Source organism: Triticum urartu, chromosome 4A, assembly GCF_056163025.1.
Source record: "Triticum urartu cultivar PI428250 chromosome 4A, HENAU_Tu73, whole genome shotgun sequence".
Classification (NCBI taxonomy): Eukaryota; Viridiplantae; Streptophyta; class Magnoliopsida; order Poales; family Poaceae; genus Triticum; species Triticum urartu.
The window spans coordinates 569,578,201-569,584,303 of record NC_141876.1 but is presented as its reverse complement, the minus strand read 5'-3'; positions in this window follow the sequence as shown (position 1 = coordinate 569,584,303).

The following is a 6,103-nucleotide window of genomic DNA, read 5'->3' as shown; positions in this document are numbered from 1 at the left end:
GCATTCTTCGATCAATGAGTTAGGATTACGTCAATCCCTCGCTCTTTTGATCATTTCGTCTTGCCTTGAAAAGCAAGATTGTTCTCGAGCTTAATAACATATCGGTGGTTCGTGATTTACCGATTATCTTCTCGGAAGTATCACCAGGTTGTCCCCTGACTGTTATGTTGAGTTCGTGATCAAGTTGGTTTTCCATTAAACCACCCTTTCTCCAAGAATCTGTGTTGGATACCCCTGAGCTAGTTGGTTAAGCTAAACAACAACTTGGAGAGTTGGAAGATAAAAGCTTGTCTGACTTAGTTCATGTCAAGGGATATCTTTTGTGTGTGTGTGTTGAAGAAAGATGATATCTTCATCAATTGGTCCTCGCGATCAGTTGTTGGACCTATTGTCTTGTCAAAACTTTGATTTGAGTATGGGTTATCACCAAATCAAATCAGAACCAATGATGTTCGTAGTGTTGTCTTACTCGTGGTTGATCCTCGAGCATACACCATTATATCATTTGTTCTGACCAATGCTATTGCTTTGTTCACATAGTTGTGGAATTCCATCTTCATGGAAATCTTTATGATTTGTTGTTGAGCCCATCAGCAGCATCTTATCTTCTCCATGGCTCATGTCGAACATCAAGCTAGTGTTGGAAACTTGTGCAAGCATTTCTTCGTGTTTCGTTCATGAAGCATATGTTTGGATGAAAGAAATGACTACCTTTGATTCACGTGCATTTGGTGAAAGTTGCCGCCATGAATTCGAGAAAGTTAGTTTTGCTTCCTCTGGAATCATCCCAAGTCAGTCATGCACATGTGCGAAGTATTCTATGGCTTGGAGACTTGCAACCTTCATTCTATATGTATCCCTAGCACATGAAGCCACTGATTGATTTGTTCAAGGATAAGAAGTTTAAATGCTATTCCCGAAGGGCCCAGACGGACATGCACAAGACTTCGTTATTTCAATGATGGTTCCCCATCTGAACCCGGTAGTGTTTTATTGTAAGACTACTATGTGATCATGCTTGTCTTGGACAACATGTTCATAGGTTTGTAGCGGAACCAGCTCATGTTTTGGAGCTTGCTATCGTAGTTCATTTCCCGAGAATCTTGCAACGCCATCTCATCGAATTGTGTTGCAAACTTTCTTTTCAAACATGCTGAGTCTGAAGTATCCTATCACCAATCGGATCTGAATCTCAGGCAGATATGATGGTTGGAACATTCCCAACAGTTACATTTTGTTCCCAGCTTGCACCGCCATTGTGCCAATTCCCCATGGGCTGCCCTTCTCGGTAGTTGCTGTCCAATATCATCTTCAAAAGTGGACTTACCATGAGTCCCATCCATTTCCGATGTTAAGCAAAAATCATCCATTGCATTGTCTTCAACAAGGTAGTCAACATCATCCATTCTAGTCTGGGTATGCCATTCCTCTGAACTTCACCAAACGATTGTAGGTGAATTGCCTTAGGCTGGTATAGAGAGTTTCAATGATCTCCGTATCAAAAGTAATTCTTTTTTCCACTTAAGAGAATAACTCTATGAGTCATCTCCCCTAAGATGTCTCGTTATAGTATCATGGGTAACTTAACTCCTCGCTACCTTGAAACCCCCTCACCATCTATTTAAGCGTGGAATTGTTTCCTACCAAATCGAGCCACCACCTTCTATTTCCTATCACCCCGATGAGTGTCTCGTGTCTTAGCTCAAGAGATATTCCTACGTCTCATTCCGTGAGTTGATCCTGAGTTATTCCATCTTTGAGAAGATCGATCCTTCTAGAGTTTCCCTTTCTCCTTCGTGTCGTGTTGGACAAAGATCTCGAAGGCCAAGACGTCAAGATCATGTGGTAGAACGAATCAACATCTTTGATGAGGGCACTTGGATCATGAATATCATGCTAGCTTTGTATCCCCTCTGTCTTCTTACCTCACGTCTTGAATCTCGGGACGAGATTCTTGTTTAGTGGGGGTGAGCTGTCACATCCCTAGCTTATGGTACTGCCTAGTGTTTTGCATCTTGTTGCATCATGTTTAAATTCTATTTAAGTTGAAATAGGGATTGACCAAACCCTAGCATCAGAAAGAATTCAACTAGGTTCAAATAAAAATATTTTCAATGAACCCAAAATGCCTTCCCAAAAATGTTCATAATCTTTGGATTGGTCTAGAACCTCTCCAAAAATGGTGCACATTTTTCTAGGACACATTGGATTTTTGAATTAATCCATAAGTATTTGAATTTGGACATTTAAATCATATAAATATTTTTAATTTTCCAAATAATCCTGAAAGTACTTGAAGGCTGTTGGGAAATATTTCAAAGGTGCCTAAAATTATTTTCACGATTTTACCAAGTGGTTTAGTATTTTTACTAAGTCAAAAACAACAGCAGAAAATAGAAAAAAAACAGAAAAAAGAGAGAGAGAGAGAGACTACCTGTGTTACCTGCAGGCCCAGCCCACCTGGCAGCCCAGCCACCTGGCCGGCCCACCGAGGGCAGGGGCGTCTTCTTCCTCCTGCCAGAAGGCAGAGGAGAAGACAGCCACGACACCGCGGCGTGCCACGCCGACAGCTGCCTGCCTGGCTGCCCCCTCGTCGCCCTGGACTCCCTCCGCGATGCCACGCACTCCCTCTCGACACCCTCGCTCTCTCCCTGGACCCCCTCCCCCTCCTTTGCTCTCTCCCGCAGCACCACCGAATGGAGCCGTCGCCACCGTCGCCGTTCGTCGTGGCCACCCACCTCCCCACACCAAGCCAGCTAGCCCACGAGCACCGCCTCGCTGCGGCGCACCTCTACGCCCAGTCCCACGAGCCCGGACGCCTTAAAGAGACGCCTTCGAGCTCGTCTCCTACCTCTGACCCGCCGGTCGCCGTCGCCCGATTCGTTATACTCCGGTCGCCTCCGAGCTCGCTGACCACCTCTTCCTCTCCACTGTGAGCTCCTACGCCTCCCCTCTCGCTCCCCGTGCTCGATTTCGCCGCGCAGCCGTCGCCTCTGTCGATCCCGAGAACCCGTCGCTGCCGGCCGTGTCGCCGGCATGGCTAGATCTCACACACGTCGCGTCTGAGCATACCACCGTGCTCATCGCGATGCCAAAAGCCCAAAACCCCCACCCACTGCTCCTGCCGTTCGCTGTAGCATCGTTTCCGCCGACGCCCGATCTCCGGCCGCCGCCCAAGTGCTCGCCATCATCAACTCCGGCCACCTCGTGCCCTCCCCCTGCCACCGTTGGATTCGCACGAGCCCCAACTCCTCATAGATGGGCTCGGCCATCGATTTGGTCGCCGAAGCCGCCGTCCCGATCATCGCCGCCGCGTTCCCAGGTCGCCGGCGTTGAGCTCCAGCGATGCTGCCGTGGCAATCTCATTAACTGCTAATGACCACTCTAAACACCCCCTTGAGCCACTGCCATGTGGGCCCCTGAACCTAATTAGGTTAGTCTAATTTTTCTGTTAGATTAGTGCTAATGCCGTGGACCCCACGTGTCAGCTCTGACCATGGCCCAGTCAGGGTTGACCGGGCCCACCTGTCATCCACCCAAAGCAGCCCTGAGACACTGACGTGTGGGTCCTAGCCATCAGGTTTGACCTGGACTGGCATTGTTGACCTGCTGACGTCGTGCAGTCGTCATGCTGACGCTATAAATCATTTTCTAGATTTAAGTTTATTCAGGAAATTCCAGAAAATGCCCAAAACTTCTAAAAATCATAGAAAATTATCTATAACTCCAAATAAGATAAATTATATATGAAAAATGATAAAAAATCCAATCTATCCATCTGTACTGGTTTCATGCATGTTAGAGCAACTTAAACTTGCTGTTTAGCTCAAAAGATGTTAATGCACTTTACAAACCCATAACTTGAGTTTGTATTCGAATCTTTGATTCAAATGAGCTCAAACCACACTGGTTATAGATGCATTAGCCCAACCCACTCATTTCGCCATAGCATATTCATGCATCATATTGTTGCATTGCATTGATTGTGTTTTCTCTCTGTTGCCGGTAATTGTCCCCTCTCAGTAGACGTTGCTTCGACGATGTGATCGTTGACACTGATGAAGACCCAATGCTATCTTCAGAAGTGTCAGGCAAGCACAACCCCCTTGTTCATTCTGATACAATCCCACTCTCTCGCTCCTGCTCTCTTTTACTGCATTAGGACAACAACGATTCATCTGTTACTTATTGCGGTAGTTGAACCCCTTATCCTCTGCATGACCTGTCATTGCCACAGTAAATAGATGAAACCCACTAGCATGAGTAGGAGTTGTTTGAGCCCTGATGTGCCTACTCATTCATGCTTGTTTGTCATGCCTGATATTGCATGGAGTTGTGTCAGGTCTGATTCGTCGGGAATGAATCGGAGGTGTGTGAACATGTCCTACTGTGTGTGAACACGTTTTGGTAAAGGTAGCGGTGAGAGGCCATGTAGGAGTACATGGTGGGTTGTCTCATTGAAACCGTCCTTAGGAACTGAGTTCTGTGTCTATGATCCATGAACAGCTACTACCACTCATTGGGATCCTTAATTGACCCTCTCGGCTTCTTAATCACCCTAGTACTCTGTCTAGGAGTTGCAACTAGTTTCTGGTGTTTGTAGGTTATGTGTTGGCGGCCGTGCGTAACGCTGACCCTAGGGGTGGGCTATGATGCGGCAGATACACCGTGGCATGGTGTACCGGGCACCCATTTGGTGTCTCGGGAACCCTGTTCACATCGTTCGGGGCCGTATGTGGAAACCTCGGCCGGACTCCCTGCGGATGGAACCTGGATAGGCGATAAACCTGGACTAGAGACTTAAGTGTTTAGGTAGGCCGTGGCCGACACCCTCGTTGGGCTTCCGCTTGAAGGTTGCCGAGTGCATGTCGTGTAAATGACGGTAAGTGGTGGGAACGTGTGTGAAGAAGTACACCCCTGCAGGGTTATCAATATCTATTTGAATAGCCGGATTCCTCGGATATGGAAACTTGGACCCCTTGCATAGTTCATAGACAAGTGAAAGTGGATACTCTAAAACTCGCAAGATAAGTGTGAGTGCTATGGATGGCCTTCTCGTAGGGAGACGGGAGCAGATCCACAATGGTGTATTGAATGGTGAATATGTGGACTCGTGAGCGCCACCTCAAAAGAGTTGCTTGCAGTCGTAGTTCAGGTTAGCCACTGAGTCAAAGCTGGCTTGCTGCAGTTAAACTCCACCCCCCCCTTGTTGATACCGATGCATATGTAGTTAGTCCTGATGTAAGTCTTGCTGAGTACCTTTGTACTCACGTTTGCTTAATTTATGTTTTGCAGAGAGATTTCAGTCTCGCTAGTAGTTCCGCGTGGACTTCGATGTTTAGCCTGATACCTCAGCTACGATCTTGTGCCCTTGGCAGGATCTGGTAGATAGTCAGGCTTCTCAGCCTTTTTCATTTGTAGATGTCTGTACTCAGACATGTTAAGCTTCCGCATGTGCTTTGATTTGTATGCTATGATTGTTTGGTCATGAGACCCATGTTTGTAATATCTCGCTCCTCGGAGCCTAATGAATAAATACTTGAGTTGTAGAGTTATGTTGTGATGCCATGTTGTATTTACACATATCGAGCATATTGTGTGTATAATTGAAATGCTTGGTATGTGTGGGATCCGACAATCTAGTTGTTTATCCTTGGCAGCCTCTCTTATGGGGAAATGTAGTCTAGTGCTTCCATGAGCCATAGTAGTCCGCTACAGCCCGGTTCACCGGAGTCCTGTTAGCCTAGCACTACTGCTCAGGACACTTGACTGGCCGGCATGTGTTTCACTTCGTTCCTGTGTCTGTCCCTTCGGGGAAATGTCACACGGTGACATCCGGAGTCCTTCCTAGCCTGCTACAGCCCGGGTTCCCGGAGTCCTGTTAGCCCAGTGCTACAGCCCGGATTCACATGCTGCTGACCGACATGCTCGATGTCATTCATGTATGCCTGTCCCCATAGGTTGGTGCCGCTTTGGGTTCACGACTAGCCATGTCGGCCTGGGTTCCCTGTCATATGGATACTAGCGACACTATCATATATGTGAGCCAAAAGGGGCAAACGGTCCCGGGCCATGGTAAGGCGACACCTGTGGGAATACCGTG